This window comes from Sus scrofa, chromosome 18 (assembly GCF_054392235.1).
Source record: "Sus scrofa isolate SSC_HxYL_T2T_F1_AM1 chromosome 18, Sscrofa_HxYL_maternal_Yorkshire_Landrace_v2.0, whole genome shotgun sequence".
NCBI classification, from domain to species: Eukaryota; Metazoa; Chordata; class Mammalia; order Artiodactyla; family Suidae; genus Sus; species Sus scrofa.
Window position 1 is genome coordinate 64,554,977 of NC_139400.1, and position 12,401 is coordinate 64,567,377.

At 51.6% G+C, this 12,401-nt stretch overlaps 2 non-coding genes across 2 annotated transcripts; both read right to left on the reverse strand.

Moving 5' to 3' along the window:
* Positions 1 to 4,514: 4,514 nt before the first annotated feature.
* Positions 4,515 to 4,586, reverse strand: TRNAC-GCA (transfer RNA cysteine (anticodon GCA)). The gene has a single exon. It is a non-coding gene; the product is annotated as a tRNA-Cys (tRNA).
* Positions 4,587 to 11,377: 6,791 nt separating this feature from the next.
* On the reverse strand, positions 11,378 to 11,449 carry TRNAC-GCA (transfer RNA cysteine (anticodon GCA)). The gene has a single exon. It is a non-coding gene; the product is annotated as a tRNA-Cys (tRNA).
* Positions 11,450 to 12,401: the final 952 nt, after the last annotated feature.

Consider the following 12,401-nt stretch of genomic DNA (forward strand, 5'->3'; position numbering starts at 1 on the left):
GGTATGGTGCCTAACTCCAGGGACTGTGCAATTTGTGGAGTTGCATAGTACGCAACCTGTGTGACTGTACTCGGCTGGCCTGGCATAACCATCATCTCTCCAACGTTTCATCTCGAGAGACTTATCATATGAATGCCTGCTGTTTTTCAGAGCTAGGAAAATATTTTGCTCGGTTGATGCATTGGTATGTTTTCCCTTCTGTTTCATTACCAGGAAGCTCAGGGATAAGTTTTGTATGTTCAGCAGCAGTACTTCGCCCTTCAATTTAAAAATTGTACTCAAATACACACAGCATAAAACTTGTCATCGTAACCACGTTTAAGTATACGGCGCAGTGGCATTAGGACTTTCATCGTGTTGTATAACCGTCACCACTATCCATTTCCAGATCTTCTTCATCTTGTGGAAATGAAAGTCTGTCCCCATTAATCAATAACTCCCGCCCCCCAGCCCTGGGAACTGCCCTCTGCTTTCTGTCCATATGATTCTGACTGCCTCGTATAAGTCATCCTTTGCCTTTTTATATTTGCCCCACTGGTGGATTTTTATTGTGTCTTTTATTGCCAGCTGCCTCAGATCCTATTTTTTGAAGCAAGCTTGGTCTAAACAAATAAAAATCAGGATGATAATAATTAGGCACAAGGGAAACGCAGACACACCTTAGGGCAGACTTCCTCTGCCCTCCAGGAAGAGAGTCTGGCTGAGGAAGTGAAAATGTAGCACTTGAGAAATGGCACAGAAGGAACTGGAAATTTCCATTCCATGAGGCTGGGTCTCTGCTTAAGACGAGTAGGTAAAAGCTACATCACACAGGGGGCACCTGGAGTTGAACCAGGGACCTCTTGATCTGCAAAGGCTCTACCACTGAGCTATACCCTCAGTGGCCTATGTGGGTCTCTAAGGTCCTTCTACAACTGCAGTCTTTCCCAAGCTGCCTCTCACCATCCTGTGTCTCCCTGGAGACCCACTACCACACCTGTCAGGGCTGCGCCCCTTCCTCAGACTCTGCACACCTGTGCCTGCCCAAACAGCCCTCTTCCCAGAGCACCCGCTTCTTTGTCTACTGTTATCATTGCTATTACTGTGACGACTGCTGACTGCGGGAGGAACTCTGTCCAGACCCTCCATGTCCAAGACGCTTCATTTCTTTTTTCTCCATCTCCCACTCTCTGTTGCGGTTGCCCTTCCCAGGGACCAAGCCCCGAGACCTACGGGCGGCCGTCGGGATCTCCGCTCACCCCAGGGGAGGCACCTGACCAAGAAGACTGCAGCCCCAGCTGCCTGAGGGGAGAGGCGTGGGCAGGGCTGAACCCAGCTGTCAGCACAGCTCCGGGCCTGGGGCTGGGCTCCTGCCCACTTCTGTGGAACTCAAAACGCCCCTGCTGTGCAGTCATACATTTTGGAGTCCTGAGCCGTCGCTGCCGATCTGTTTGAGTCTTGCTCGGTTACGCGGCATTACCACCGTCCGCTGTTTCATTCAGATTGGTCTGAGCGCCACCGGCCTCCCGGCGGAGGAGGACGGCTCCTTGGTCAAGGGTGTGGGGACAGCCGCAGCCCTTCTCTGACCTCCAAACCAGCGCTCAAGGTCCATTTGTCCAACGTGGGCTCGTCAGGCTTCCGAGGCTCCTGACACGTCGAATGAGGCGCTGCCTGCGGCGGTCCGCCTGCCTCGGGGGAGAAGAGCTCAGAGTGTCAGCAGACGGCGCTTTCCCGGGATCGTAAAACGACCCTCCGGGAACGGGAACCCGCTTCTCAGGCGGTTTCCCTAGGACTGACTCCTGAAAGCCAAGCAGTGGGGCTCCAGGGGCGGCTTCTGCGGCTCACAGCTGCCCTGGGCAGTGACAGTCCCCGGGCTTCTCCTGAGGTCTGTCCTTCAGCCCCCGCCTCCCCCGCGCCGTCCTGCCCTTCCCTGGAGTCCTAACCTGGCAGCACCTCCGGGTGGTCCCCAGGTGGGGAGTTTGGCGTGCAGACCTGCATCGCCAGACCCAACCGGGGATGCAACCGGGCTGGACCTGGCTCTGGAGCCCTCCCTAATCAGGGTCCGAGAGACGGGTGCAGAATAAGCCAGAAGGCCCTCCGGGTTGCCCGGGAAACCAGATGAGCGGTCAGGAGGTTGCTTCCTGAGGCTGCCATCAGGGCACATGGGAATTGAAGGCTCTTGGGGGTAATTTCTCAGGCCACGGAAAATTACTATGAATTATTCCTGTTCCAAAGTAGCTTTCTTTGTTTAGAGGCCAGAATCCTCACAGCCCTGGAGCTGGGAACCTCCGTGTGTCCTCAGGCGCCCCTCCTAGATCCCTGCACCCACCATTCCGCCTCCTGACCCCGAGTCCCTTCTCGGTGCAGCAGGCCCGGGATCTGCTCAGTGTGGACATCTTAGTCCATGGATTTAGGAGATAATTTTTCTACAAAACACCTTGATCTCTGCTTCCTGTCCCACCCCCACTGAGTGGCAGGAATTTAATGAGACAACCTCAGGACTCCCCCAGTTCCCACCCCAGCCCCCTTGGCATTGCCTCTAAGTTCTGAAAGTGCTTTTCCGTATCCATGGGTTTGGGAGCAGGGTTGGCATCTGGCCCCCACGTCGTCCTGACCACATTGGACCTTCTGATCCCAGGCTGGTCCCTTCTGTGCCCCCCCCCCCCCGCCGTTCCCTGGCTATCCCGGCCATGCCGACCCCCCCCCCCCCGTGCTGGCGCAGAGTGGTGCCAACCTTTGTTCCCCGAATCCCCCAGCACCCACAATGTCGGAGCACTGACACCTCGCGATCTTCAGGGTCATCCCTTCCCTGTGTTGTCAGACAAAAGACCTCCCCAGGGGATGGGGTGGGGAGAGAGCAGCCTGGGAGGCGGGGCGGTGACCTTGGCATTAAACCGTGGGAAGACCCCGCTTCCCACGCGCTCTCTCCGTCTTCCCTCCATGACTCTCCTATGCCCCATCCTTCCAAGACTGCTCTTACAGGGGCTTTCCTAGGACGTGGTACAGAAAGCTTTCGGTGAATTGTTGCCTTTCCTCTTCTCATCAATTCTATGAGACAGGTGCCATTATTATCCCCGATTTACAGAGAGAGAAATGAAAGCTCAGAGAAAGTCAGTAACCCAGAGAGACTCACTCCAGAATTAAAACTGATGACCATATTGCAAGAATTCTTTCAAAAACACAGATCCAGTCGGGACTCTGTCTGCCGGGCAGTCCTAGATAAAACGTCATCCAATTCCTTACTGTCTGATTTTCTTTGAAAGTACTCGGAAGGTAGAGTTCCCGCTGTGGTGAAGCAGATTAAGGATCCAGCAGGTGCATCTGCAGCAGCGTGGGTTCCCTCCCCAGCCTAGGGAACTTCCACATACTGCAGTGAGTAAGACACACTTATATCTGGGTTTGTATATATATATTTGTGTACAGACAGAAGCCCTACAATAAACTAAAATTCAGGTAACGCCCCCGGAGCGCTAAGAGAAAACATCCACTGTCAAAGGTGTGCAGGCAGCTGGAGACCAGCCGGGCGGTCGCGCGGCGGCAGCTGGGTGACAGGGATGGAAGGGAGCCTTGACTCTTCTCTGAATGCTGCTTTGTACGTTTTCAAGTCTGTGACACATGATTGCGTCAACTCGCCCAAAGCTAGTTCAGTCACACGTTTAGGAAGTCTCGGTTCAAGCACTGTGACTTCCAGAGGCCTCGGTGGGTCCCTAGGAGGCATCTAGCAAGTCTCTCCAGGAGTTCCCGCTGTGGCACAGTGGGTTAGGAATCTGCAGCAGCTTGGGTCTCAGCGGAGGCACAGGTTAGATCCTGTGGACCAGGAACTTCCATATGCCAGGTATGGACATTAAAAAGAAAAAAAGAGTTCCCATCGTGGCGCAGTGGTAACAGACCCCACTAGCACCTGTGAGGATGATGGGTCCTTCCCTGGCCTCGCTCAGTGGGTTAAGGATCTGGTGTTGCCATGAGCTGTGGTGCAGGTCGCAGATGGGGCTTGGATCCTGCATTGCTGTGGCTGTGGTGGAGGCCGGCAGCCGCAGCTCCAACTCAGCCTCTAGCCTGGGAACTTCCATGTGCCGAGGGCGCAGCCCCAACAAGCAAAAATAAAATAAAATAAATTTTAAAAAAGACGGTCCCTGGCGGAGCTGGTGTCGACGGGTTCTTCTGTGCTCTCCCGCGGACAGTCTGCGCCTGCCAGTCAGTGAAGCGCAGCCTCTCCCCGACTTTATTTATAAACGCAGATGCTGGCATAACTCGCACACGGTGCTGGATCTCGCTTTTTCAGCTTTTGTCATCTTACTTGACTTTGTATAAATAAAAGGCTGTGTTGACTGGGAACCGTTTCTCTTGATAGGACTCAAATCAGCCCCAGGGCCTCTGAGGAATGAAGCCCCAAAGTCAGGGGGCTGGGTCCCCCGGGAGCATCCCAGGCAGTAAGTTTTCCACATCCTCATCCTTGCTGGTTACACTGGAGGGCTGCAGTCCCAGGAGGCCCAGCAAATAATAACTCCCAGGGAGAGGAAGTCCAGGATAATTACAGGGGGCACCCAGACTTGAACTGGGGACCTCTTGATCTGCAGTCAAATGCTCTACCACTGAGCTATACCCCCTGCTGGTGTAACTCCTCGTATCCTCAGAACTTCTCCCTTTGTTGGTCACACCCAGGACACCTGTGATAATTTTAAGACCTGATGTTGATTGGGTGCTTATAATGTGGCTTTGTGACCTTCATTTCCTGTGTATACTTTTAGAAATTATTTGTGATGATGCCACGTGCACCACTCTGCCACCTGCCACATGTGTGACAGTGACACAGGGAACACAAAGCGTAAGTGACAGAATCAAGAGTTAAAAGACTGACACTTGGGAGTCACCGCTGTGGGTCAGTGGATTAAAAAACCTGACACAGTGACCATGAGGATGTGGGTTGGTTCCCTGGCCTCCCTCAGCATGGCTGCAAGCTGCGGTGTAGGTTGTAGCTGTGGCTCCTTCCAACCCAGAGTGGTTGTGGCTGTGGTTGAGGCTGGCAGCTGCAGCTCTGATTCGACCCCTAGCCTGGGAACCTCCATATGCTGAGGGTGTGGCCCTAAAAATCTTTACCATCCTGCCTCAATTCAGCTGCCCTTTGAGGTTGGATCCCAGCACCCTCTGCCTCTGCCTTCTCCCCGCTCTGCAACCCCAGCCGTCCTCACCCCACTTCCCTGGAAACTCTCCCCCCGCCTTCTTTTTTTTGTCTCTTTAAGGCCGAGGTCTATGGAGGGTCCCAGGCGAGGGGTTGAATTGGAGCTGCAGCTGCTGGCCTTCGCCACAGCCACAGGAATGAGGGATCCTTAACCCACAGAGCGGGGCCAGGGATCGAACCCGATTCCTCATGGATACTAGTCAGGTCATTACCACTGAGCCACATGGGGAACTCCAGCTCTCCCCCCTTTTATAATGGGGCTCTTGGGGCGTGGACCCAACCCAGCACCTCCCGAGGACCCACCGAGGCCTCTGGAAGTCACAGTGCTTGAACCGAGACTTCCTAAACGTGTGACTGAACTAGCTTTGGGCGAGTTGACGCAATCATGTGTCACAGACTTGAAAACGTACAAAGCAGCATTCAGAGAAGAGTCAAGGCTCCCTTCCATCCCTGTCACCCAGCCGCCACGCGACCGCCCTACTGGCCTCCAGGTGTGAGCACACCTTGGAAAGTGAACGTGTTCTCTCAGCGCCCCGGGTTAACTGAGCTTTAGTTTATTGCGGTGCTTCTCTCTGTATCCAAATATGTAAACATACCTGGATATAAATGCTTCCTACTTGGAGCTCTCGACACTAATAAGACAAAACCATTCTCGAAATCAATACAAACGAAATCACAAGCCCAACAACGTTCAAGTGCATAGCAATTCCGATGGAAATGTCTTGCCAGATGAGGTTCTTTGCTATTCGCTTGGGAGGCTGCTCCTGCCTGAAGTCCCAGCTATCCCTTTCAACTCCTCTCTGAAACGGCCACCACGCCCGGCAGCGGCCTCCCGCCGCCCAAGTCCGCCTCTGGGGGGCTGAACTCAGTTCACTGTGGCTGAACCGGCCTTGCTCGGCCTGGCCCCGAGCTGCCACGCAGGCTGCAGGTGTGGCTCCTTCGCATCCCGAGGTGCTAAGGTTCAGCGGCTCGATGCACAAAGCCAACAAGGGAGAGGCAGGTGTCGGTAGAAAGAAAGGTGCTTTCGTCAGGAAAGCCGACGGTCTGGGAGAAGAAGGTGGACTCTGGTCCTGGAAGAACTCGGGAGACCCTGCTCAGCCCCGACGGCTTTTAAAGGGAGAAAAGGGGGAAGAACCTGGGTGACTCGCAGAGGCAGGGGGCTGGGCTCTGCATCCTGCTCCAGACCTCCCCTGCATCCTCCGGGCAGACTGGCTGGCTCTCTCCGCAGGGGCTCTCCCCTGGGGGTTCTGCCTGCAGAATTGCTAAGGGGCTCTTGGGGGTAGCAAGCTGGCCGTCCTTGAACTGCTTAATTCTTCCTTCTTACGTCGCTGAATCTAGGGAAAGAACGGATTAGACAAGGCGGGGCGTGCGTTCAGGAGAGTGTGAGTCAGGAGTTAGGGCCAACTGCCTAGTGATCTCATTCCTATAATCAGGTTCTATTAAGGTTAGAGGGGAACAGAAATGGGCAAACAGGAAAGGAGCAAAAGAGCTGCTTTCGGAGTTCCCATCATGGCGCAGCGGGAACTTATCCAACTAGTGTCCATGAGGATGCAGGTTCGATCCCTGGCCTTGCTCAGTGGGTTAAGGATCCAGCGATGCCTTGAGCTGTGGTGTAAATCACAGATGTGGCTCAGATCTGGGGTTGCTGTGGTTGTGGCTGTGGCTGGCAGATGCAGCTCCCATTTGACCCCTAGCCTAGGAACCTCCATATGCCTCAAGTGCGACCCTAAAAAGCCAAAAAAAAAAAAAAAAGCTGCCTTTGAAGTCAGCCTCTGGGAGTTCCCTGGCGGCTCAGTGAGTTAAGGATGCAGCATTGTCACTCTTGTGGCTTGGATCACTGCTGTGACATGGGTTCCCTGACCTGGGAAGTTCCGCATGCTGTGGGTGCAGGAAAAAAACCCAAAAAACGACGTTAGCCTCTCTTCCTCTGTCATTACAGCTATTACAGCCCAGGCGGTGCCAACGTGATCATAAACACGGGCACACGCCGGCACTGGTATCTAGATGATAGGAGGCCATGCAAACCAGCCATAGGATGCCAATCTTTAAACAGTTAAGTTTGTTATTAAAATATGAGGGAGTTCCCACTGTGGTGCTGTGGGTTAAGACTCTGACTGCAGCCCCTTGGGTCACTGTAGAGGCATGAATTTAATCCCGGGCCAGGCGCACTTGCTTAAAACATCCAGCATGGGAGTTCCCGTCATGGCTCAGGGGTTAACGAATCCGACTAGGAACCATGAGGTTGCGGGTTCGATCCCTGGCCTTGCTCAGTGGGTTAAGGATCCAGTGTTCCCATGAGCTGGGTGTAGGTCCCAGATGTGGCTCGGATCCTGCGTTGCTGTGGCTGTGGCTGTGGTGTAGGCCGGCAGCTACAGCTCCGATTGGACCCCTAGCCTGGGAACCTCCATATGCTGAGGGAGTGGCATAGAAAAGGCAAAAAAAAAAAAAAGGTCCATCATTGCCCAAGCTGTGGTACACGTTGAAGCTGAGGCTTGGATTTGATCCCTGACCCCAGAACTTTCACATGCTGCAGGTGCAGCCAAATATATATACATATATATATGAATAGAAACTTTGAAAGATTCTCAGGCGAACTCAAGCACCATTGAAAAACATTGATCTGCCGTCCGCTTCATGCCTGGGCACGTCCGGGCTGCCCACGGGGGTCAGAACCAGACCCTAAAGGTTCTGATTCTGCTCCAGAATCTAGGACCTCAGGCCTCCCCACAAACACCCCGCCCTGCCTTCACTTTCTCCTTCCCACAGGTTGGACTGTGGTCCAACCTCTCCACCAGCCAGCGGGAGGAGCCTTTCCCAGGAGAACCCCCATCTCAGGAACAGGAGGAGCTGGTAAGCTGAGGAACTGCACAGTCTGGTTAACTAGGGCCACGAAAGTTTGTCCCTGGGGAGGGTCTCGCTTTCAGGTCTGTTGTCCTGGCATCTGGTTCATGGATTCCAAGTGAAGCTTTGGGAGTTCATTTTGTCCAAGATGAAACACCTGACAGCTTGTGAATGCTTCTAAACTCCATTTAAAAATGCAGTCAAAGACAGAAGTCTTTGTTTTTGCAGTAATAATATAAGAATGCAACGTCTGGAGCCCAGCATTGTGATAAAAGCAATGCTCTTAGCAAGGAAGTCTTCGGTACATTCTAAGCCAACGAAGCAGAAATGTGGTTGGCAAACTGTGAGATTCTACCAGCTCAGAGAAAAGCTGAATTGGTTTTTTAAAAGTTCTTTTAAAAATAAATAATTTTTTGACAGAGTTGAATGAATACAAGAAAACATGGAGTTCCTTGGTTGGCTCGGTGTGTTAAGGATCTGGCCTTGTCGCTGCTGTGGCTCAGGTCACTGCTGTGGTGCGGGTTCAGTCCCTGGCCCTGGAACCTCAGCATGCCCCAAGTGCAGCCAAAAAAAAAAGAAAAAACATACAAGAAAAAGCAAGAAGGTATTTCATCATGGCAGTATGTATAAGAAAATACAAATAGCTATGGAATTGGACTATTTTGGAGGAGTTCCCATTGTGGCTTAGTGAGTTAGGGACCCTCTGTTGTCTCTGTGAGGATGCAGACTCAATTCCTGGCCTGGATCAGGGAGTTAAGGATCTGACCTTTCAGTGGCTGTGGTGTAGACCATGGCTACAGCTTCCCCGTAGCCTGGGAACTTCCATATGCTGCAGGTACGGCCAAAAAAAGAACTAATGTGTAGGTTTACCCACGCAGTCTCTTAGACATGTCTGTCCCCAGGACCAGTAAGATTTTAGAGACATTTGAGCCTTTGAATAACTACTTCATGAATTAATCTAAGTGTCCTACAGCGATACTGGTATTCAACTTTTTTTTGTGTAAAAATGAGCACCAAAAATTATTGTCGTGTTTTGCACAAATCTACTGGAAATCTTTAACCAAAGTTTTCCACAAGTGGTAGGCCCCCAAAGTCAGCTTTTGAAGCTTTAGGGAGTTGCAATAAATGAACAAAATCTGCAAACAGAAAGACACTGAAATATAATCTTGCAAAAGCAAGAGAGAAACTGAACAAATTAAATAATGAAGGTTCACATGATATGCAAGATTTATTTCTGAAATTCTAAAATTGCTCTTGCGGTGTCTCAGGAGAATCTTTGGCTGGAGCACCTCGTTTAAATTGGATAAATTTACATTCTCTACCTGAAGCGAATGACATTTTCAAAGCTTATGATTTTTCAGCATCTAAATTTGGTGAAATATTCCAAAGAATCATACTTGGTTCAAGAGCTTTGTCTTGTAAATATTTTTGTGGAAGAAATGTACTTTGTCTCCTTTTTTAATTGGTATTTATTTTGTATATTAATTATCATTATTATTTTTTGGCTATACCTAGGGCATGTGGAAGTTCCTGGGCAAGGGATCAAACCCATGCCCGCAAAAATGACCCAGGCCACTACAGTGACAATGCAGATCCTCAAGCCACTGCACCACAAGGGAACTCCATATTTGTATTTATTTTAGAAATGTGCTTGGGGAGTTCCTGCTGTGGCATGGTGGGTTAAGGATCTGGCATTACAGCTGTGGCTCAGATTCAATCCCTGGCCCAGTAACTTCCGTATGTGGCAGATAAGCCCCAAAACGAAAAGCAAAAAGACCCCAAACAAAGAAATGTACATTGAATGGAAGCAAAAAGATGATACCTGTGAAAATTGTGTGGCTAAAATGTTTACATATTGCAATACAAAATAAAAATTACAACCAAAAGTACTTTTCAATTAGCACACTTTGCTCTGAGCTTACCAGTTACCTCAGCACCTGTACTGAAAGTATTGTCATTACACAGACTCTGGGAGTTCCCTGGTGGCTCAGCAGGTTAAGGATCTGGCATTGCCACTGCTGTAGCATAGGTTTGACGGGAACTTCCACAAGCTGTGGGTTTAAAAAAAAAAAAAAATTTGTTCTGCAGAGAAGAGTCAACTGAAAGTGGCTGTGCCTTCCTGGCTCCAGGCTAATGCCCTGCGTGCTGATGAGAAAGGTGGGGTTATGTCAACATTGAGACTGGAATCCTGACATCTGACTCCTCTCAGGGGCTCTTTCCCTTTGCCACACTCTGGGGAGCAAGAGGAGGCTCCCTGGACCCTGGCCAGTCCCACCAGCACCCCCTCCCCGTTTCCTTAAAACTGCAGGCAGCCATCGAAAATCACAGTGTCATGCCAGCTGGTCTGGATGGACAGGTGCCTTAGAGGAAACTCGCACTGCTAGATGGGTCCCAACAAGCAGCCCGTTTATCAATTTTCATATTGATCCCATGTCAAAATGATAATGTTTTGGATATATTGGGTTTAAAAATTTGGAAATTAGTTTCAGCAATGTCTTTTTTAGGGCCACACCCATGGCATATGGAAGTTTCCAGCCTAGGGGTTAAATCGGAGTTGCAGCCACTGGCCTACACCACAGCCACAGCAACGCAGGATCCGAGCCACATCTGGGACCTACACCACAGCTCACGGCAACACTGGATCCTTAACCCACTGAGCGAGGCCAGGGATCGAACCTGCATCCTCATGGATGCTAGTCAGATTCGTTTCTGCTGAACTCCTCCCTGATGTCTTTTTATTTTTATTAAAGCATTTTCTCATTTTTCATAAGATATAACTGACGTACAATCTTGTGTTAAAGATGCTGACACCATAATGGTTTGACATGCGCACGTACTGAGAAAGGATCACGGCAATAGGTCTGGTTAACATCCATCCCTTCCGCAGTTACGTTTTCCCCCTTCTGCCGAGGACTTTAAGACCCAGAGGGAAGTTTGTACTTTTACCGGCCCCCATCTCCCATTTTTAATTTAAATATTTAACGTGGCTGCTGGTAGGTGTAAACATGAGTTCTGTTTCTGGGGGGAGCAAATCTTCGCCCAGGCTCTGTCTCCGCTGGCCAAGCAGAGGGGCCTTGCTGTTCCTCTCTGGCTCTGATTTTTGAGTTCCTGACCTCTCTCTTTCTTTTTCTCGCGGTGCCCTAGGCCTGTGGAAGTTCCCAGGCCAGGAATCAGACCTGACCACAGCAGATCCTTAACTGCTAGGCTGCCAGGGAACTCCTGTCAGACCCACTATCCCCAGACTGTATGGCGTTATGGCCAGGGCAGTTTCCTCTTCGGTAGAGTGGGGCAACCAATGAAAATCCTTCTCTTGCGGGCCTCCTGAAATCACATCCTCAGAGCGGCTAAGGCCCGGACGCTCCAAAAGAGACAACCAGCAGGGGGTACCCGGATTTGAACCGGGGACCTCTTGATCTGCAGTCAAATGCTCTACCGCTGAGCTATACCCCCTAGGCTGCTAGGCTTTCCTCACTAACACCTTTCTAGCCACACCCTGACCTTGCTCTTCCCCCACAGCCTCTGCCTGGGCTTCCGTGCCTGCTTCCTGCTCTGAATTCCAACCTGTTTGGCAGGGCGATGGGTTTGGTCACAATCTTCCGCCCACAGTCGGGAGGTGGCAGTTTCCGGGCCCTTCGCTTTACCCGGAGAAAACGCTGGCGGGCGGGAGCCCTCGCACCTCACCAAGCGCGGTCCGGTGGCCTCGCTGGTTCTGCTCCAACTGCCCGTTTCCGTCCTCTGTCCTTCTAGCTCACTCCCCACCCTCTGTCCTCTTCCCGCCACCCTGATGCCTCTCGGGGCTCTGCTCTCCTATCCGTCCCGGCCTCGGCCAGTCCTTCACCTCCATCGGCCGTGGCCCTTCCACACTCTTGCCCTGAGATGTGCACAGAAGCTCAGGCCTAGTTAAAAGGTAGATCGATTATTTCCAAAACTAAAATAGGTAACGGAAGCCAAGAAAACTGTGAAAATAACAGGAGCGACACCGGAGGACTTTTCCACTGTAAGGATTCCAACATCCTCCAGGGCAGAGTGAGGGCAGGATACCTGGCACCCAGGCCTGGGGAAACAGCTAGTGCAAAAGCTTAATAGACAGTGACGAGTTCCCATGTTGCAGCTGGAACGAGTCCGACAAGGAACCGTAGACGGTCGCAGGTTTGATCTCTGGCCTCGCTCTGTGGGATCTGCTGTTGCGTTGGTATAGGCCTCAGATGCGGCTTGGATCCTGCACCGGCAGCTGCAGCTCCAATTGGACCTCTAGCCTGGGAACCTCCAAGTGCCGCCTGTGCGGCCCTAAAAAAAAAAAGAAAGATCATTGCCAGTGCTTTTGCGCAGCTGAGGAACCCCAAGTGCCAGGACGCTAAGCAAGCCATCCAGGGAGAAATGATTTGTCAGCCGGGCTGCAAAC